Source organism: Acanthaster planci, linkage group LG11, assembly GCF_054643075.1.
Source record: "Acanthaster planci isolate LZ-2023a linkage group LG11, COTS_SCS, whole genome shotgun sequence".
Taxonomy (NCBI): domain Eukaryota; kingdom Metazoa; phylum Echinodermata; class Asteroidea; order Valvatida; family Acanthasteridae; genus Acanthaster; species Acanthaster planci.
Window position 1 is genome coordinate 5,846,170 of NC_141787.1, and position 21,992 is coordinate 5,868,161.

Below are 21,992 nucleotides of genomic sequence, written 5' to 3' on the forward strand. Positions count from 1 at the left end.
CTACAAAAAAAGGTTTATTTTCCCGAGGTGAAAGTACTAAAAGCGTAAATACAGAAAATTGCACCACAACTCCACCTACCAACATTGAAACACCGACGACTACAGAGATGCTTCTGTGCCACGCCACGCGGGTTGCAACCTCGCAGGCGGGCTCCTGTAAAACGGGTTAGATGGGCTTGAAAGTTGCAAGATACAGGCTTGATACCACCGACAATTCGCCTAATTGAAATGTGTTGAAAAGAACAGCTGTCAACTGGAGATCTGTACACACACGTTCCGCTTGTACTGAGCGAGAAGAAGTAGTTGGAAAGGAGAATTGCGGCGTTATGATAATGCACATGATACACGTCTAGGGCTGACCCCAATTATTGACAACGCGACTCAAAATAGATTGCCAATTTCAGAGGAGGAAATGTGATGGAAATTGAACACCGAACGCGCCGGCCTGCGGGTGTCCCTTCCAGAGTCTGTTATAACTTAATTGAAATTCCATGATAATTTAATGGAATCTATCGTAAATGATTCAACATTGATGGAGTGACGGTGAGCGACGCTGGGGGAGGCGGTACCACTCTGCCGATGAGGGGGGTTACGAAGGGAATCCATGACACAACGGAGGTCAGTATGCGATGCTTTCTCGATAGTATGACTTCTTCCTTGACGGCAAGCTTCAGAGGTAAGTATAGCACAGAACCACTGGCTGTCACAACACGATCACTATGGAAAATCCAGTGCCAGTGTTCAGTAGTTGCAACGGTGACTACATTAATTCCCCAACAGTGTCTGTGTCCTCATCATACACGACGAGCAACATGGTATCGTCCGTAACAAGAAACCTCAAGTACGGAGCTCTCCTTTTGAAACGAAAGCCGCGACACCCGATTCGTGAGCTATGTATTAAAGTGGCATCTTTATCCTTTTTATTTTAAGGGCACTGTAGTGCTAATATAAACGTGTAGATCACGTTCAGGAACTTCAAGAGCTTTGTGGGTTCTCAAATGACGAAGGCGTGGGGCAAAATGCGGAATTTTTTGCAGCCAAAGAAAACTATCGGTGTTAAACTCCATGTTAATTTCTCCCCTAAGATTATCTGAATATTCTATGACCATTTCTCAGGGAAAGGTCAAATTCTGTGTAATCAGTCTAGGGTCACAAGATCGAAGGCACAATATGCAGAACAGTAGTGGCATGAAATATACAGTGTGCTCTGAGCAAGGACCGTATAAAGCCGACGAGAATGAAACAGAAAATAGGAAAATCATGTGCTGATCTTATGCAATTTACACCATACAGATCTAAAATGGTTTCGTATTAACATGAGAAATCTTCTGGTAAATTATTCAACAATCTAGCTCCATTGTCATCTTTAGAAGAATCGGGAAACTGGAACCCAAGCACCGATTTAAAACATCCCAACGCTGAATCGGTGCCAATTTTTTACAACCGAATCGATTAAGCATAACGAAGACAACTGTCGCTTTGTCTTCTAACCTAAGGTACCACAGATTCACACTCAAAAAGACAAGGAGGTAACGCAGTTTCTTTGGGTGCTGATTGAAGGTTGACTGCCCTCGCATTTGAACCCAACCGATGATGAGTCACGGATGTTTCAACTTAGAACGCCTCTTCTTGATCAATTAGGATGGTTCCGTGACACAACAAATTCACAGTGTATCAGAATAGACAGGCTTCAGATCCGGGGTGGGGGTGGGATGGGGATGAACAACTTGCTCTGCACCCCCCCCTCCAAAAAAAACCATAAATTAAATCAAAGAAGAAAAAAGAAAGAGAATTTTAAAAATATATCGTAAATTAAAACCGAAATAACACTGGCAGACTTGGAGATACGTGGTGGTGGCGGCAGACAAACTGGTCATTTTGCTCGTCCTCAAGCGCCCTGACAGGGCGCTGAGAAGGGCTGATGGCTTTGCACTATGATTGGCTACTTTGTACACGACCTCCGACTGCGAGGTTATCACTTCCTGTTAGCGCAGCTTGCGTTATTTTAAGTTCTTGCTTAGCCAATGGCAATGCTTTTGCACAGGCCAAAGTGTCGGCTTATGATAAAAAACATGGCCTTGAAACAATTGGTAATTTATCTTCTCACTAAGTATCACTGATTACTTGTCTTTCGGCGATATATTTCAAATCACTGGTTGTCTTTCTCAATTTTGGATTGACTGTGGAGGAAGGAAACCTGTTTTCCTTCCTCCATGGATGAACTATTAAAGTGTAGTGAGAATATTTCCAGCTGTGAGGAAGAGAAAGAAAAAAAATATCGAATTGATAACAGCCTAATTTAGCGAGCTCGCGCACATGCCAGAACTTTACCCACAATACTCTGCGCGTCGTTAGCTGTCGCCCTGAGTGACGTATTTCCTTCACTAAAATCTGTGCAAGGCCATCAGCCCCCCCGAACCCAGCAACGAACGAAACCAGTCATTTTCAACAGTTGTTCTCGCGCTTGCTCGGAACTAATAGTGCGCGCATGCCCAGGCAAATAGGGCCCGTTTGTCTGCCGCCACCAAGCGTCTCAAAGTCTCCCATTATAGTAATAAAAAAAATGACATCCTGTAAAGGTTATTATTTGTACAGGTACATCAGTATTCAGTAACAGTGTTATGTGTTACCTTTGTGTCCACCTATCCGCAACAATCGGACATAAAAAATCTGACGGTTGCCTTTTCCGACTACATACCTCACATAAATCTCGGTGAAATATTTTACTACTTGGCTCGTTTTCAGCAACGACAGCGCCACATTTCTTTGGCTGCAAAGTTCGGATATGTGTACAATCCAGGGTCCAGCACTATAGAATGGTTCCCGGTGCGACAATCCTTTGTAGTTCTTATTTAGCAACGGGAACCAGTGTATTAAACAGTACTGTATGTCACATGCGGTTTTTTCCGACGAGTCGACGAAACTTGACCACACTTCGCGATGCCACTTCCAGTGAGAATAACCCACAAGATGAAGACAAATAACATGGCGTTTGGGCAAAATGCACCGATTTCCGTGTTGTTTATTTTCAACCTGATCTTATTGTTATGTGTAAGGCGGAGGTATTGGCCACAAATCCTCACGAAGACACATTTGTGAAGCAGATCGTCACACATTTGAACGGATCAAAGATCGCTACACCAAACATTTTATGTGAACCCCATTATGTTTGTTATACTGCGCTGTACCATAAAGTAGTTTTACTTGTTCGTATATGCACTGCCGGATTACACACCATCTTTCCAAAATTTCTGCTCTGAATTTGACGTGACATTTACGTCTTGCCTCCAGCCTTCTATCATTTTCCTCTTTTCTTTTCCTCTTTCTTTTTCAAAACTCCGCTCAGATCCTGCGAGGGGATATACTCCCCACCCCTCGGGATCTATGCCCCTTGGCAATAGTGCAGAAGCCTGACATCATCCTGGCCATTAACTAAATACCCTCACGTTGTTTAGTGGAGAAACGGACTGAATCTTCCTCCATTTCGATTTGAACGGCAGGTCTTCGGAAGCATTAGCTTTTAATGCATCCCTGATATTTGTTTCGAAATCCTTTTTTCTGGATAACTCATGTCATTTTTTTCGAGTTTTAAAAACACAATGCCATATTGCCGGACACAGAGCAGAATGATCAAGTTACCGAGGCTGGTGTACATTTTGGAGTGGCCCAGAGTGCGCATGATTCATGCGGCGTCTATACCAAACATTCTAAATTATGAAGTTAGTGCGTGGGGTAATCCTCCGATGCTCGACGATCTTGTCAGGTCCATAAATATTTAGGACTTATTAATATCAACATGCATATTGTGCCGTCAATGTTGCACTGTTCAGTCACAATTTAGCATGCTGAGATATAAAGCGTTGGGCTGAGTCAGAAGCAATTATTTTGTCATTATTGATATGTCTGTGTGATAAACTCTGCAGGAGGTCATTACAAAAAAAGGCCAACCATTGTTTAAAACAAAGCTAAATGTTTTACGTGTCCTCTGCATTGGCACTTATTCTGTTCTTCTTTTTTTTCAACGTACCCATTTTACAGATAAGGTTTAAAAATTAACAGTTCACTGCAGGTTTACTTCCAGCGTTAAAATTGGACGTAGCTTTGCTGTAGGGTGGATGAAGTAGAGCGCGAGGACCAATAAGAGAACTTAGCACTCGCGGTGACATCAATTATTAGATAGCCTGCAGGGAATTATTCCACTGTGTTCTATTGGGTGTTGTCTGCGGGTCAGAAGAAAACCCTCTATTGGAGCCGCTGCCTGGGCCTGAAGTCAAAAAAGTCTGTTCTGTTGACATCGTTAGTTCCACATGGATGCATGGGCCTTTTGTTGGCGCAAATTAGAGGTGAACAGCTCACCATGTGATCGCTAATCTCGTAATGATTGATATTTGGTGGCCGGTCTTCGCCAGGAGAAAACTGCCGAAGTTAAGTTGATATACGTGGACATATGCCCACGTATCTCAGCATTGGAATGAATTCAATTAGGGGGCCCTGCAATAACAACGTTATTAACAACGCCGTGCACTTCAATATTGTCTGTGTTAGTTCAACAGCTCCGAGTGATGTGCAATTCGAAAAAAATAGGGACTCTGGAATCCAATTAGCATTTGAATATTACGGCAGAGTGAATGGAGCACACAATCGTCGATCTATTGATGTGTGGTGCAGGGATAATTCAATTACCCCGCTCTTGCTGTTTTTCTCCCCAGCCATTCACCATACAGATAAATTACTTTCGACCATGGTTTTCAATTTCGTTTCGGGCTCATGATGTGGCACGCCGCATATCATATTTTCGGCGAGATAAATAAAACGAGCTTGGCAAGTCGCTTGCATAATGTGGGGATAGTACTGCGTAACACGTACGAGCGTATGTAACGATCAAGGGTATCCGTTCACACCACAGGCGGGTGTCGTAATAGTTTGCTTACAGTAAAATCGTGAACATCACCATTTGGGCATCTTGACTGTGCTTTGTTCCTTTGTTCCATTTCTTCTACACATCTTCTTCTAGCCCTTATTTCTTCTGCGTGCGACAGACACAAACTGTGCAAACGCCTAGCTTGAGTTGGACTCAACTTGTTTTGCGTCTCGATTCATAATGCATAATTCGCGTCATTGCAGTGCCAATTTACCCCCCCCCCCTTTCTGGTATAAATACTCTTGCACTGTATGGGTTGGGATAGTCTGGATACCAGACCGAATGGTTCTGACTACTCGACGAATCAAGGGTCCGGTATCAACCAGTGTCCACGTGACCAAGAGTGCATGAATTCCTCCAGGTTTCCGGAAGTACCCGAAATATTCCGAAGTTGTCCCATCTATATTCGGCATGTTCGCACGGTTGATGTTTGGCTATTCCCAGACGGGTGTGTAGGCTAGCTGTTGAATGTAAACTCCCATATTTATTTTAATGGCTGCTGTTGATTCTACAATATTTGACTTTACACTGAAATTGAAGCTTGATGACCTTGGCTAAAATCAATCCAGCTGGGCAAAATGCAGAATGCATTGCAGAATGCAGAGTGCAAATGCCCGCACATAGAGGATGCACCATAGTAATGAAATCGAAAACACCTGGGCTCTCAACTTGTGACCCCTGACCCTAGCGTCATATCTATTTATATACGTGGGTGATGCCTGACCTAAGGGTCCAGTCCACTAATTCAAGCCCCATTGAAAACAGTGTAAAATCAGCACCGTTCAGGGCCCAATAGCATGCACACCAACATCCCTGAGATTTCTGAAACACAAATGAAATTCTTGTCTGGTCGCTTATCTTTCTATTTCTTTTCAATTTTCTGTGGGTTAACCAATTACATTTTTAATTATTCCCACAAGACAAAATCACCCCCCAAAAGTGATTTTCCGAAGTCTGATTGCAGCCATTTTTCAAGTGGCAACCCTCAACTTTCTCGGGCACTTAGGACCATTTTTCAACCGTAGTTTTTAGCCCTTCTGCTCTCATATGAAAGCTCAAAGACCCAGGGAGTTGATCCTTGCAACGATTTACACAATCTCACCATTTTGGGGGCCAAACAAACTCCGTTTCAAAAGATACTGTGGGGGGCACTTTTAATGCTAATGAGCTGGTCAAAAATTCTCACTTGAATTTGTGGTCTGCACCCCTAAGAATTTTTGTCAAGAGTCGTCAGGGAATCTTTGGACAGGGAACCCGACTACGAGTTGAATTTCTGAAGTCGTCCCCAGAGCAATGATCACTTGCAATATTCAATGCAATAACGGAGAGTGGGGAATACACGGAAACCAACAATGCAAGTTGGTCAATTTTATTGTTGATTATAGACAATAGCAATATGTTAATAGGTCGAGCTCAGTCTCGGATTGAATCAGACTGGAACATACTCAAAGTTACTGAAATGGCGGGGCACGCTTTAAAATTGTGGAGATTGTTTAATGACTGATTCAGCTTCCTCCTCCAGTATTTTGGGTTGGTGTATGTGCGTTGGTGTAAGTTTGTTAGTGCAAGTGTGGTGTCGCGGTGTTGATTTGGTGTTAGTATAGTGTTGGTGTTGATGTTGGCGCTGTGGTGTTGATGCTGGTGCTATGGTGTCTTGGTGTCTGTGTTTTGGGACTGGTGTTGACTTTGATGTTCTTTTGTATCTGGAGTTGGCTTTATTTTTGTCATGTTACTTCGCTCGATGAAAGACAAACCTTCATTGGAATTGTCTTCTGGTTCATGAATTCAGGTTGGTCTTAAAACAACCAGACACTGTTTTTGGAGTATACCGTGTGCCGTGCTGTGTGTACTGGAATCAAATAAAAGACAAGATGTTCTCTACACGTTGTAAATGGCATCGGCAAAGCTGGCTACCCTAGAATGAAATTATGAATATTTGAAGTCGTGAAATTGCCAGAGTATAAAACAAGCGTTGATCAGAGGAGTGGGGAAAATGACGGATTGGGTTTTCAACTACTGATTAAGCAACGGACGGTGCTCCTTCAATGAAAAATGACCACACCCAAGTGCTAGTCCTTTCCAATGCAGAAATTGATGGCACAGCGTGTACATGATTAGTCACTCTGAAGTACTCAAATCCTTCGGGCGATCATATCAGCATCACTCTTCCATACATTCATCACTCGCGAGGCCCGACCGCGGGACAGTCCAGGAACAAATCATTCATTAAAATGAAATTTGTTCTGACACACGGTTGGGATGAGGGAAGATGCAGTAAAATTAAACAAAAATAAAAACGTGCTTCGGGAGTATTGACACACTGAACGTCATCTTTCTTCGCGGTCCTGAAGTCTTCGGTAATGAACTTCTGATTTCAGGCTGCACTTCGTCTGTCGGATGGTTTCCGTGAGAATATCGGAACCCTCTACTCAGCTGATCCCGTCTTTCATGAAAAAAAACCCCGGAAATTCGATGAAAATGTTTGTGGTCCAGCAGGGAGACCAGCTGTTTCACTCTTAGGGGATAGTTGGTTAGTGCCGGTATCGTGTTCAATGAGATGATTTACGGAGTTTGGTTGAGTTATGAGGTTTTGACGTACAGTTCAAGGGCATTAAACTTTGTGCACAGTTCTATGGGGGTGTCGCCCGGGGTATTGTGGGAAGTTGTTTTAGCTACAGCGGTGGCATATCTCTTTCAATATCTCTCAGCAAAGTCGTCAAAGTCCTGGTAGTGGTTTCAACATCTCGACTGAGCGCCAGGTCGTTAAGATACCGAGGCGCGACTCTACTTACGCAGTTCCTGGCTCTTTCACCATCGCAAAGTATCGCCTCCCCCCCCGTTTCCAATCACGTTGGCGTCTCGCGCATGACTGCTGAATATCGTGGCCGGCTCATTCCAGCTAGACAGCCGTGATTAAGAGCTCGGGCCGACCAGGTGTTTTCCAACGCGCGGCCAGGCCCCGTGAGCCCCAATCACGAAGGTAGCCTTTTATCGCCTGTCTTCCGCTGCAGGTGCGGCGATACCTTTCGCCTCCATCCTGTTCATTCAGGTCCCGCTGATCGATTGACTCGGCATTCTCTTACCCCGCCTGAGCTACAACACGAACTGCGCGACCGAGCAGGAAGCTGGGTCCGGTCCCAGGGCCCAGACGCCGGCACCAGGAACAAATAATAATTGTTTGACTAAAAACATACTAACGTGGGTTTGAGCCCTGATTATACATGAGAGGGCAGATCGGCAGATGCACAGCGTTTTCAGTGTAAAACTTACCGAGCTTTTTTTGCCAATACAGTCGATATTTAGAGTATTTGTTTTACGATACCCGACTAATCCCACGAGACTGGGACCAAATTGCAAATATTTCCAACAGCTCCACAGTTCAATAATATAATCACGATTCAATCAAGTGATGATCAATTATTTATTTATATTTCCACCTCTTTGATCCATACTCTAAAGCCTACTGTAAAGTAGCCTATTTGCATTCGTCGTAAACAAGCGTGAAGTAATGCTTCGCAAAATCATGGTTGAAACCATCCATGAAGCTTGGTTCCCTTCAAGAAAATAACGAAAGAAATGAATTTGCTTGACGACCTTCCGAAGTGTCCCAACTGATAATGAACTGAATAGAATTTTACATGAAGTTCAAGCAAAATCATATATGCGTCATTAAAACCTGTACATAACAAAATCGATATGTCCGTGTCGCGGTCGGTAAAGATAGATGGCGCTATTCACTTCGAGATTTAAGCCCATCATCGCTAAGGAGACAAAATTTACTTGACAGAACAGATAATTTTCCTTGCGTGAAAAAGAGTGATTGGCCGTGTTCGACTCGCTCGGCTTATCTCCCTTATACGACCCGGCAATAACACGGAAGTCTACATGGCTGTAGCCGCTATAGCTAGCGGCTCTCATAGGTGCACGTGTTGTGTTCAGCCGCAGCCAAGTTATCCGGACATAACCTTTCCAAGCAAGACTCCCCTCTGGGCCGTCGCCGAGTATTTCCCACTGATTTGAGTGTGAACGGCGCGCAACACGCGCGGCTGATTTGATTTTTTAAAAGTCTTTATTTTGTACGCCCGTGGATTTTACATGGTTTTGCGTAAACCCCATTGGGGTTTGTGCGTGGGTGTTGTCGCCACATTGCGTTAGAAAGTGGGTCCCACCTTCTCTCTTTGCCAGTGGTGAGGGGGTACTTTGCGCGGAGCTTATAATAGAATATCGCGCTGAGAAGCCCAGCCAATATTTTGGCACCAGTCTCCCACAGTGATAAGATCGTGCGACGGCAATCTTCGTAAGAGCTAGATACTCGGGTGTTAGGTACGATGTAAGGGGGCGGGTGACCATATACCAGGCAAGATATGGGACGGAGGGGTACCCCCCTTATCTGTCAAATCCCTATACACACTCTAGACTATTTTTACCTAACACATCCCCCTAGAAGTCTGTAAAGAATTTCTGAGATTCAATGACCAACACAAAAGCGGGGGGGGGTTCTCTCCGTCCCATATCTTGCTTCAAATGGGTGACCAAGTAGTTAAGGTTTGTGACTCCTGATCAAAAGGTCGAGGGTTGGAATCCAGCTGCTGGCTATAAGTTACGGTCTTGATGAAGCCATGCACTTAACCCCTGCTTGCCTCTCTCCACCGCAGAGTACAAATGGGTACCGGCATTAGCTGGGGAGCCTGCGATGGACGGGCATCCCATCCAGGGGAAATAGACATATCCTCAGTCGTTTCGTGCCAAGGAAACTGGACATGAACACCGGTTGATGAGCCTGATGGCTCAGAAGAGACTTGCGCCTGAGGAAACCCACGCGATAGAACCCAACCCCTTTGAGGACCGGGGGGGGGGCTATACCTTAATTTGTCTGATCTGACTCCCCTTGCATTTTGAGACACGCCTTCTTTTAATACATACAAACCATTGCCTGTTTAAAAGGACAGTGAAATGAGCAGATTATTCTTCCAAATAATACCGCATCTCTGATCGAGGTCAAAATCGGATCTACTGGCAAAATTGCAGATGATTTCTATCATCAGCAATACATCTGCTTGAGGCGGCAGCTTGCCCGGAAAGATGCCTGTCCCCTACACAGCACTCTTCTTAAGTGTTGGAACATAAAATATAAAATAATATGAAGTACAGTTTTGGGAGCCATAATACACGAAGTTTGGCATTCTAAAGAGCTTGCAATCCCTTTTGCGCAAGTAGTGACGCACGGGACAGACGTCACTGTTCATTTGTTTTTCCTCTTGAAGTCTTATAAATATAAGATATCGCATGCGATATTGCATGCAATCTTGGAAATTAATGAAGCCGTTCCCTTGTGACTTCCTCAATTTTAATCAGGTTTTGCAATTAGTGACCGGTTTTCATTGTATTACGGTATTTTAGTAGGAAGATAACTATACTCCTGTGGAAAAAATGTGACTTCTGCGTAACGTAGATGATTAAAATGTTTGACTTAATTCAAAGATCTTGATTACTTGTAATTCAAATTATTTAACAGTGATCTTGGTGGAAACTTGGCTGTAGCGTATTCAAGCCTGTGGGCGGTGGGGATTTTTCTTCCGAAACGGTTGTGCAAAAAGTTGTAAAAGTATCCCCCAAAACAAGTGCTAGTATATCCCGTTCATAATGTGTTGGTGCTTTCAATTCTTAATCAAGGAGGCAACTTGGAGGGGGGTTGCTAATTAACCGCCTCCCCGGATACAGTACCGAGGCTTGGTTCTATAGGCCTAAGTACATGTACTTCAGTCTGGCTATGTTCTTACAGAAATACGTCAAAATGCGCATGGGATGCCAGAAAGTGTACTCTTTGCGTCTCCCAATAATCAAAGAATAACAGCCACGGTCTATGACTGTCCACGCTTTGTGGAGCAATCTGTCAAAACCAAAGCCTCAGCGAAATGAAGCAAAGCTTGAGCAATTCAATTCCTTGCCGCTTTCCCCTTCTTCATTTCGTTTTATAGGCTGTCTTAATCCACCATCTTAGCATGATGCTGGAGATTATATTCTTAGTTTGGACTATACAGCTTGTGCAGTGTGGTACCCGTATGCTGCTCATTTCTTTGGAAACTGAGAAAGCTGGACGCATGTCTCTTACCTCGAAACATGATGTCATACGGTTGACAGAACACAATCTTCATGTTGTCATCTTGCATCAGTAATCCACATGGAAACTCCGGTAGTATATGTGCATAATGGATTTGGGTTCCAACGCACGCACTTTTAGCCGTCTCTCAAAAGAGCAAAGGAAGGTTTAAGAGGTTACTGGACGACGTCAATTCAGCATCAGCATTCAAGTGACAGCCACCCGAATTCGCCGCTTCACTTTCTCATTTCGTGATCGCTAATGATTGCCATTAATCGCCTTGGCGAAAGCACTGAGTACCCCGTGATGGAGAGGGTGGGTTCTTCAAGCGAATCTCCAGATATTCCCCGCGACCGATTGATTAATGTTTACCCGGGAGCCCCAACTCAGTCAAGTGGCTTTTTGCACGGCCAATCCGAAATGGCCCATGGGAATGCACTGTAGGAAATCTACGCACTTTGCACCGGGCCTGAGTACCCTATAGTCAATACCGGACAATGGAAGGCCTTACAGCCACCGAGGCTACCGTTCGCGCCGCCTCCTAGCAGAGCAGGTCAGCCCCTTAACACCTTTTTTTCTATGCGACGGCAAGCAACAGAGAGGTGACAAGATCTGTAAAGAGGAGAGGGGAAGAGAAGAAAACATGGCACCAATAGACCGACACTGCTCGGGATTTGCCCCCACTCCCCTGCCCTACAATGTCGATGTCCCCAGTCACAGCGCTAACGACATCGGGGGGATTAATTTGTCTGTGCAAACACGGTGCTGAAAAGCAACGCGATTGTGTAATTCAGGTAGGCCGGTGCGCGGTAATTAGCTTTGGGACGCTGGGCATTGTTCGCCCAGGAATAACGGGCCATTATGATTGCCCACCAGGCGCCTCGTTTATTACCAGTTCCCATTTAGTAAGGAACATTTTGCACTGCTGGGTGCAAAAAATCCAAGGACTACCTCTTTAGGGCGGAGGCATAAGAACAAATAATCTTGGGAACCTCCCGCACAGCTAATATCGGGTTTCTCAAAAGGTTTTCGGACGAAACAAAACTGATAGATGAACCTTTGTGCGAAAGCGGGCTCTAGATTCGGGCTCTATTGTGCATCTAACAAGCAATTTTATCTTTTCTTTCTTTTTTTTAGAAGCACCTACAATGCACTGTGACGATATATTCAATTCAGTCACCGACGGCTTGTGCATTCTGGTTCGGACGGTCATGCACCGTAAACCTGCTTGCTTTGAATCTGCAAGTCGAATGCTCTGGTGAGAAAGCCAGTTCACTCGCGAAAATGATTAAGTTTGGCATCCTATACTATTCACACGAGAACAGCAGAAGTTTCCAGGTCCATTTTGAAATTTCAAAGATGCAACTCAACAGCGAGAAAAATACGCAAAGACGTGAACTCTCCTTTGTTGTAATTTGAACTTCTCTCAGTAATTGCATCAGAGTCAACGTTGTATTCGTAAATATTCCATAAAACAAATCGTGAACGCGCTACGATTCATCATTATGCTACATTTCTGTAGCATATCGGTCAACAGAGGGCGACATCGTGGATCACCGAATAAGCCTTTTGCGAGTTAAATTTGAATAAAATCTGGTACACTGAATTCTTTAAAAAGATGGTGTCAGATATAAAAACTTTGAGTCCCACGAAATTCCCAAGTTTTCCGGTAAAAGTTCCTTTCTGGAGCCTCCCATGCAGCTTTACATACGGAGGCTAGGCTTCTTCTTATTATTAATATTATTGGTTTTTCAATTAGTTAAAGCAGCATTTGTTTGGGAGCGAAATGGAGCGAACATTCAAATTCCTGCTTTTATTCAACAAATAGCAGTTCTATTTCAATGAGGGTGCATTCAGTCGTATAAATTCAGCGTTCGATTTCTCATTGCACCGGTTTAGAATGTTGACATTTATTTTTGCGCGAAATCGAATGCACCTCTGCAATCCTGCACTCATTTATTTTGTACTCGAGCTATTTCGCAAAATGTGCAGGCGATTTTGCGCGAATATTACTGGTCAAGAATATATAGAAATTCGTTGGTATGCTAACGTAAGTTACATTCTTAGAAGTGTTTACTCCAATGGATAAATGTTTGAATATTCATGATTTAAACAAAACATTCGTGCTGTCTTTGGACGCATACCGACTATTGTAAGAAACCGATATATATATCTCGACGCCCTTTTGTGCTGCGTTTTTGCCACAATCACATCATACAGCTAAGTGAAGTTCACACATGGCCTTCTTGTAATGGCTGATCGAAGAGATACAGAAAAATCACAAAGACCTCAACTCTGTACAGTTTGATAACAAACACACTATAAAACTTATGAGTAACATTACAGTCATAATCAATGTGGTGTCGTGATTTGTATAACCCGGTTACATTCTAATCAGATAGAACGCACATTTTGCAGATTTGAATTGCTGTAAATGAAAATGAATACTCAGTACTGAAGGGTCACGGTAAGAGGCAGATTTTCGGCGAATAAGATTGCATATTTGTTTTTCCCCACTCCATGCCACCCGATCCTACTACCCACCGCTATTTATAAGTAGGGCTTGCACACCAAATACGCCATGCTATAAGCATGTTGGTATCATCGGATCGTGGCAGGACTACGTTCGACACGCTTGCAGGCAAGGCATGAAAAGCGCCCCCACTTGCAACGCAACAAAGAGCCACTTGCTGCGGTGCACAAGCTAAAACTGGTCTAGCGAATGTGGCGAATGTAGTCCATGCTACGATCCTATGATACCGACCCACTCATAGCATGGGGTATTTGGTGTGCAACCTACTTATAAGTAGCGGTGAGTAGTCGGATCGGGAGTCCATGCATCTAGTGCAGAGGACTTTTCGAGAAGGACAGTTCGGTTGAATGGGTATTGTTCCTTCCAAATTTCGGCCAGTATTGGAAGGATACTGAGATAACACCAATGTTCTCCCTGTGTTCTTCTTTAATTAAATACCTATCAGAGAGCTAGTTGGTGATGGTTTCGCCCAGCCGATCGATGTACCGAATGAGATAGCCAAAGTACTGTCCAGGTCGGGCTTCCAGTGCCGCCGGGCTCAAAAACAAGTCTGGCAATGTACACCATGTCCGCAGGGACACTATGGCGCTTACTGGATGGATCCTTATCAGGAAACGTGCGTCGCTTGCCCGGCAGGTAAGACCTAGAGGGGGAGGACAGCCGAAGTTTTGTGCGTTGATGTTGGTGTTTGTGTCTTATGGCATGTCTACAGCAGTTTGTAGGCCCTTTGATATTTCGAAGGCTCCTTTTTTCGACAATGTACCTACTGTGCCCATTGGATAATCCAGCCCTGAACGATGTCCTTAATTAAACCTTTTGTAGATGATGTTTCTCGTTTCGGAGTTCATAGCCTCAGGGCGGGAGGCGCTACAATTGCAACTAATGCGAGAGTGCCTGATCGCTTATTTGAGCGTCACGGCAGATGGAAATAAGAAACTGCCAAGGACGGTTACGTTCAAGACTCTGCTTCTAGCCTGTTATCAGTTTCCAAAGCCCTGGCATTGTATTAAGTGCGTATACCACCGGTGGTCGCATATTCCGGTAGTTCGTTCTGTATGCTCACTTTATAGTTGATGTGATATGATTGTAAATACAAACTTTGGTGAACTTTCATGCTGTTGCTTATATTAAGATATAGTGATATTAAAAAGGCATAGTGTGTCTGACACGGAGCAATACTGCGTCAGTTCAGATCTACGTTTCTCATCCTCACTAAAAACAAGTGTGGGTGAGTTTTTCGTAGCTGGCAGTATACTGGTTGCCTTCGGACAGAGTTGGGTTTACATATTAGTGTAGTTATAATTGAGCTGTTAAAAAGTAATTAGTACTTGTAGTTCACCGGTGCCCAAATACACTGACCGAACCCAAACGTGTGTTCATTGGTGTTTTATTTTGTGTTTGTGGTTAGTTTTATGAAATAATGTTAAGGGGAGAATTTGCCTGCAACTGGGGACCCCCTATTGTTCCTCTTTTGTTTGTACTTTTTTAGAAGACCACCCATATGTTTTGTACACAGTTGTCAACCGGGGACCTTATTGTCTTGTATTGTTCAGGGTCCCCAAATGAATGCAGAAACAAACTCACAAACACACACCCACACACGCAGAACAGAACTGAACAAAACAAACAAAAATATGTGTTCTCGAAATCCAGGGGAAATTCCCCTGACATAATGACCAAGTAACTGTGAACGTTCATCCCTTTATCCAATTAGTACATGCTGTCGATAGCTTAACCTGAAAACGAGGAAGAAGCCCTTTGCTGAAATTCCACCAATAAATAACGCACTTAGCACATGCATCGGAAGCCTCGGTGCATGATGTTTTGTTAAACACACCGAGTTAACGCAATTTATTGCGTGCAAAAGCCCAAAAATATATCATTCCAACTTACCCTTAAGAGCATAATGGGAGTGTTAAGTGGGGCTGTCGTTGTTGCAATTTTGGCCACGTGGTTCTTGTCCATCGAGGGACGTCAGTCTAAACTTACATAAAAAAACTGCGGTGAGTTAGGAAAATTATTTTGTTGTCAACCCTAACAGTCTTCAATCCTTCACCTGTTGGATTTGCACTAAAACGCATTCCAAATAAAACATTAATATGTTTTGTCTTATTGTATAGGATCATTGTGCTGAAGATTTTTTTGTTGCGTTTCTATTTCTCAAAAAAAAAAAAAATCAAACAGCACAGACATCCGTTGGTATTGCTTATCCCAACAAACCACAGGTTAACACCATATTAGCATTATCCCTCCGTTGTTAGGAGAATATTTATCACAATGACGTCACAGCAGTACGGGAGTTTCACAATAGTGCGCCTCCAAGAGTTTGCAACGCACGGGCCAAACAAAATGCTCGAAATCCAAAGAGCGTTTGGAAAGGGTCGACGGATTTCGCGCATTGTGATTGGCCAACGCCTAGCAAACCTTTGGAGGGGCTTTATTGTGAATCTCCTGTACCCTCATCTAGAAAAAAATCTTCATAATTTAAACAGAATTCTGAATTCAATATTGTACCATTGTTTGGCAGGAAACTTTTTTACCCTGCCCGTGAATTCACTTTGTGCCACATGCTGCTTTGACCACTCAACCCTATAAAATAACACGATGCGCATTTCACTTTTGCAATTTGGTTTGAAAGGGCATTAGATGGTCTGAATAAAGCCCTATGTTGCACACCTGAACGTTAACTCTGCGTTTTAGGTGGGTTTGAACAAGGGAAGCCCTTGCTGACATACCGCAGCTCAGGGTAACCTCAATATCTTTTGGCAGACATTTTATGAAAGCTATATTAAAATCTCACCAGAAATACAAGATGGTTTGGATCATTTTACGACATTAGGAGAAATTATTGCCATGATTGAAATGTGTTACCGTTGTACACAATTGCAAAGTGCTGTCTTCCATTTGACGCACGATTTCTCATATGAAACCCTTCTCAACCAATGTATTCTTTGAGATATTACAAATAGAAAAACGCGTTGTAAATGTGCCCCACGAGTTAACTAGACTTTCTATTTTACTAATCTCGAATTACACATCAAGAGTACAGTACTTTTGCTCCAATACTGATTGCCCGTTGAATCAACATGTAGACTGAAAAGAAATAAACTTTACGAGCAACATTTCAAAGGAGCAGAGCTACAAAATGTAAAGAATGCATACGTAACCCCTCTTGTAATCCCCTTAACAATTTGTAAATCCAATTTACGCACCTAATATGATTTAAAGGACATGCAAAAATGATTACCTTATAAATATGTCACCTACGTAGTGGAACGAGGGTACGATATTTACATAATATTAAAACGTAGATAGCTAGGCCTAGTTATTATCAAATTAATGGATAAAATTAATTATATGCAAAGAGAAGCCTGTAAAATAAATAATACGTAAAAACAAGCATCACACTCACCAAACTCTATAGTCTAATTCGACCATGAAATGCATAATGTTCCCCGTTTAGATCTTAAATGAAGTCGGACTAAGCTAGGTTACTTTTCCCCAGTCAGACACTTCACTATACGGTACGGTAGAGCACTCGGCTACTCATAATTTTTTGTATATAATGCGCCCTCATTTTGATAGCCTGTCCAGCATTAAAAATTTTAGAACGTAGGCGCGCGGCAAGCTTCAGATAGTCTGGTTCCCATCGATCTCCTACGTCGTCTTTAGACATCTTCTAATTGTGAAGGGTCCAGTTGAGTCTAAGGCCGTTTTCCAATACTCAACTTCGTCTCCGCCTCAGGCTTCGTTCCCAAACCAATCCCTGATTGTGGGCCTAAAGGTTTAAATTATATTGGATTACTGTAATTTTGGGCTCTCTTGCATCGTATTTCAGTTTTTGTGGCACTGCGCTTACAGCTTCAAAGTCAGCTATTAAAGTAAAAAAATACAGTTGGATGGTCCAAGCTACTGAGTGACCGACCCCGCGTGGCGATGGCCTCCATATCCAAAGCATAAACGCACACGTCATGGAGGATCCCGACTCGAGTCAAGTCTATTGACTTGGAGACGTCATGTATTCTACGGCTAACCGGCTAAAAGCAACTTCATTCTCTATCCGCGCGATAGTTATCCGATGACAACTGATTAAAACAAGCTGGGACTTTCCTCAGGAAGATGGGTCAAACTTGAATTTACTCATTTTCGAACGTACGACACTCTGGATTGCAGAAACAGCCTCTCACCTACCCAATACTAGTTAACGACCATTTCAAAGCAGGTCAGTGCAGGACATGTCAGTCCGCCATTAATTTTATATTTATCTCCATTATTCAGTTTGGTCACACAATATCACTGTTATCGACAAAATATTAATTGCAAATAACATAAGCCTCACAAAGGGAAACAAGGGGCGCTTCCCCTCCCCCGACAAAAAATGATGAAAAAAGAATTAAAAGAAATTAAAAATTGAAAGGAGTAAAAATCGCATAATTTACTTAAAATAAAAACCCCTTATAATATCCCCCTTCCAATGTTTATCAGTTTGATACCAATGAATGCTTCCCCCAGAAACTCCCCTCCCCCGAAAAAATGGCAACGCCCATACAGGGATATATTTAAATAATCATCAGCCTTAACAAGAATATTGGAACGGGAATGTAGGTCAGCTGAAGAATCCAGGAATACATCTCAATGCAAGCTGTGGTAAATTACTTGACATTTTATTCTTCAGTATAAAAATTCCCAGCTGAATTATACGATAATACAAAGTAAGCATACAGTGTTGTCCTAGTGTAACATTACATTGAGGTGGCGGGAACACTAAAACGCAGACGACGTAGTTCGGCACTTAATGCTTTTACACACCTACTAAAGAATTTCTGCATAGGCCCTATGAATGTTTCATTTGCATTAGGCAATAATTTAGCACTGTGTCCTTGGTGGATGGTGGAGTAATAAGTAATGGCAGTCAGTGTTGGTGTTAGTATTAAGTGGTTGTGTTAGGGTGAATGACCTTTTGAGGATTTTTGCCTATGTCAAATGTAACATTCATCCTTCGATTTCCGAAAGTAAGAAATAGCTAGGCATGCTTCAGTTTCATCCGAGTTTCATTGTTCCCATCTAAAATCGCTTACACCTATTACTCCTAGAACATTTCTCTACACTTTTAATGTAACAAGTCAGTCGAAATATATCAGGAATACCAACTACCTGTCAATGGGCTCTATAATACAAAACACTAAATAACATAGCTAACTTGCGAAGTCCACCATTAGTGTGGTTGTTTTCCTATTGAGAATATACTCATTTATTAGAAGAATAAAGTGGATTCTGTCTTGTTGGCTGATGGAGACAAACAAATGAGCAGAGCCCTCCTTTCACAAAACACCACATCTCTTGAGTCCGACACCACAGCAAGCACGCACCAAGCTCACTGACCGAGCCTGATGACCATAGACTCCCGATGTACACGAAAATTCCTTTGGAAACAGCTGACGGTGATGGAAAGTCTTGAAAACTCTGTTCAAGCAAAAAATGAAAGCAAAATATTTTCATGGTCCATAGTGCCTTTACATTTTAAAAGTGGGTTTCTTTACTTTTGCCACATCACAAAAGACTCTTATTGATAACATTATACCTCATAATGTGTGTAAATCTTACAGTGCATACTTTATGGAAAAAAAGTTGCCAACCAAATAAAGCAATCTAACTATTACGTGATGAAATTCTCAAACCATAATGCTCCAATAACTCCAAAATGGAAAGTGTAGATCGGTGCTTTGTCTTTGACTGTCTTCATTCTTCGCAAACATATCCTGGACAAATAGAACGAAAAACAGTACACACAATAAGCATCTTCTGAAACAAATTTAGATTCTTCTAAGGGATCAGTGTCAATAACTGAGATTCGTGAGCATAATGAGCTATTGGGTATTCATAAAGCCAAGGTTCCGCACGTGGCCATATTAATAGCCTTGTGCCGGGCATACGCTGTAGGAATACCGAACTGGCTCATTTACAAAATTTCCGCCGATGTATACTTTCCATCACTATATGGAAATTCAGTGAAACAACATCCTTTGCAGAGACATCAAAGACCCACTTCTCACAACAGAATCTAAGGAACCTAGACTACGTTTGTACATCAGTAAGAATCAAGGGACAAGTTGCAAGAATGTGGAAACACTAAAAATACAAAATACTAATTGGAATGGATAGTCGCATTATCTTTGGTGGTCTCCCAAGTTCATCCACTTGATAAAACCTTGCTTCAAGGATTTAGTCCCTGGAGAGTTATCAGAGAAGTTTAGTCTTCAAGTAATCCTGTGGAAAATTGATGTGGTTAAAGCTGATCGAGTCAAAAAAATTCTTCCATGTGAGTGTACAAAATGTATTTCCATCAGCGATGGCATCGACTGATGCATGATGTCTCCGAAGTTTGCTTCAGGTATTAAAATGCTTCCATTATCCAGTGCCTAGATATCAAAAGACAAACCTTAAGAGAGAGAAAAATCCACATCAAGGTAATTCACTGTCAATTAAACGGCAATAATCAAAACAAACAAAAACCAAATGCAATGACAAGTTTAAGCAAAAAGCCACTTACAACAATGCAAAACTCACTGGCTTGAAAACACAATTTAAAGGTTGTCCAATAAGAATGATTACACTTCAAAAAGCCGCTTTATTTTAATTTAAAAACAAATCAGTCAGAGTCCTATGTCCAGTCATTGTCAGCTTACTCACGGGTTCCAATTTCGGAGCTCAAAAGATAAAAAGTAAACGAGAAAAACATAAGCACATATCAAAAACTGCGCGAACGACATACGCAGCCACAAAAAATACCATCGAAAACGAACATGGAAAAGAAATAATCAGCTAAAAAAGCGGTATACACGAGCCACGGAATATAGCGTCGAGTATTGCCGGAGAAAAAAAGGAATGAACAACAAGGATCAATAAGTTTGAAAAAAAATGCCTTAAACAGAACTCCCTTCACCTTATTTTCAGTTTGTGTTAAGTCGGGTACAGTCCGCTTCCTCCATCGTCAGAATTGTACGTCTGTTCATTGGAGTTTATGATGAGAAATAAACTTGTTTCGCTGGTCGAAAGAAAGAATACAAAAATACAAAGACACATAAAAAGAAACAACCTGCAAAACAATTATGAAGCACAAATAGTGGAAGCCAACAATACGCCGTGGTAAAGAAAGCACGAACAGAAAAAAGAAACTCAAAGCCTTACCTTTCGTTAAACAGGCCCAAAGTTTTGCTCAAACTGAAAACTTACGTATCTTATGCACTTCAGTGAGGCACATCTGAATGCTAAGTGACCAGTCATCTTCAGCTTCGCACATCCATGACCTAAGAATCAAGAGACGCCATTTTAAAGAAAAAAAAAAACGAAATAATAAAACTGAATCCCACAGGTCAACGAAACAAGAAGACACCAAGAGCCAACGAAACGACGGAACGAACACGACAAAAACGCATCCACGCGAGTGTACAAACATCAGCGATGGCATCGACTGATGCATGATGTCTCCGAAGTTTGCTTCAGTTATTAAAATGCTTCCATTATCCAGTGCCTAGATATCAAAAGACAAAACTTAAGAGAGAAAAAAATTCACATCAAGTTAATTCACTGTCAATTAAATGACGATAATCAAAACAAACAAAAACCAAACGCAGTGACAAATTTAAACAAAAAGCCACTTACAACAATGCAAAACCTACTGGCTAAAGGTTGTCCAATAAGAATGATTACAGATCAAAAAGACGCTTTATTTTAATTTAAAAACAAATCAGTCAGAGTCCTATGTCCAGTCATAGTCAGCTTACTCAAGGGTTCCAATTTCGGAGCTCAAAAGATAAAAAGTAAACGAGAAAAACATAAGCACATATCAAAAACTGCGCGAACGACACACGCAGCCACAAAAAATACCATCGAAAACGAACATGGAAAAGAAAAAATCAGCTAAAAAAGCGGTATACACGAGCCACGGAATATAGCGTCGAGTATTGCCGGAGAAAAAAGGAATGACCAACAAGGGTCAATGAGTTTGAAAAGAAATGCCTAAAACAGAACTCTCTTCACCTTATTTGCAGTTTGTGTTAAGTCGGGTACAGTCTGCTTCTTCCATCGTCAGAATTGTACGTCTGCTCATTGGAGTTTACGATGAGAAATAAACTTGTTTCGCTGGTCGAAAGAAAGAGTACAAAAATACAAAGACACATAAAAAGAAACAACCTGCAAAACAATAATGAAGCACAAATAGTGGAAGCCAACAATACGCCGTGGTAAAGAAAGCACGAACAGAAAAAAGAAACTCAAAGCCTTACCTTTCGTTAAACAGGCGAAAAGTTTTGCTCAAACTGAAAACTTACTTATCTTATGCACTTCAGTGAGGCACATCTAAATGCTAAGTGACCAGTCATCTTCAGCTTCGCTCAACCATGACCTAAGAATCAGGAGACACCATTTTGAAGAAAAGA

General features: G+C 42.2%; 1 protein-coding gene and 1 long non-coding RNA gene across 3 annotated transcripts in view; both read right to left on the reverse strand.

Annotated features, from left to right (window-relative positions):
- The window catches only part of LOC110987538 (LIM domain transcription factor LMO4.2-like), a 53,407-nt gene extending 42,010 nt beyond the window's left edge, over positions 1-11,397 (reverse strand). Inside the window, exon 1 of one of the 2 annotated variants that reach the window (XM_022250335.2) lies at positions 11,034-11,397. The gene's annotated coding sequence lies outside the window, so the exon portion shown is untranslated. Of the gene's footprint in view, positions 1-79; positions 343-11,033 lie in introns of those variants that run through there. The other variant, XM_087143252.1, reaches the window with a different exon arrangement.
- Positions 11,398-18,202: 6,805 nt separating this feature from the next.
- On the reverse strand, positions 18,203-21,969 carry LOC147797271 (uncharacterized). The gene is made up of 4 exons (XR_015427264.1): positions 21,885-21,969; positions 20,498-21,696; positions 19,233-19,783; positions 18,203-19,017 (listed from the first exon to the last, which is right to left on the reverse strand). It is a non-coding gene; the product is annotated as an uncharacterized LOC147797271 (long non-coding RNA).
- Between the last annotated feature and the right edge of the window lie 23 nt (positions 21,970-21,992).